Genomic DNA, 1,009 nt, shown 5'->3' on the forward strand with positions numbered 1-1,009 from the left:
GAGAGACTCGTGGACTAGTGTCGGACTGATAGACTTGAGTTGGACTGGGTTGGGATGGTTTCCTGTTACATAATTACTTCTTGATATAAAGTTATTTCTTATACATAGTATGTGAGTGTCACTGGATTGGTTTCTCTACTCAGAACCCACTATGCCACCAGGATTCCCTACCACACAGCCCCACAAGTTGGGAATGGAGGTGAAGTTAAAGAGAAAGAGAACAAGACGTCATCTTTATCCTTGCACCCCATGTGAAGGGTCGGGCTATTAATATAAGGAAAAGTGTTCTTAATACCATCAGGGACATGGCAGAGAATCAGGGGGAAGAAAGTACTTTCTGCTCCTTTTAGATGTCTTTCAAATGTCCGTACACATGAAATGGAAGGACAATGAAGCTGCCCGGGCGGGTCCCACGGTCATCCACAGAGACACGTAAGCAATATCGTGTGAACACTAGGTTCCTGTCTATCCCACCTCTGCTGACTCAAAACCACTCAGAGGTTTTAAATCACACCATTGTTTATTTTTCTGCTCAAGTATTGGGAAATTCATATCTTTGACATACTGAAATACTATACTGCATGTAATGCTTCATTAACATATTTGTGGGAATGTTTAAAGGTGTTTAAAATGTTGGTGTGGAAATGTTTAAAGAACCTTAACACAAAGGGAATGCCACATTCTTGGTTGGGGAGAGATTGATTTATTCTAAAACAATAGAATGTGTTCCCGTCACTTCTGTAAAGTCAGAGGTTGAAACATACCTTTTCAAAAAGCCAAAGCAGCTATCTTGAAAATGATAAAATTGGAGGAGAATGTAAGGGCAAAGTGTAGTAAATTCCTATAGTTTCTGTGATCTCTGTTATACCATGCAGAACGCAATAACTATTGAGGCAGTGCTGGGATCTCACTGTCATATGAAGCCTTCAGAAGTGAACCACTGATAGGAGAAGCCAGGAGCATCTCCCTGAGACCCAGCTCCTGGCAGCAGGACACTTTCACAGTGAGT

This window comes from Echinops telfairi, unplaced genomic scaffold, assembly GCF_000313985.2.
Source record: "Echinops telfairi isolate 266 unplaced genomic scaffold, ASM31398v2 ScPeMD7_443;HRSCAF=831, whole genome shotgun sequence".
Taxonomy (NCBI): Eukaryota; Metazoa; Chordata; class Mammalia; order Afrosoricida; family Tenrecidae; genus Echinops; species Echinops telfairi.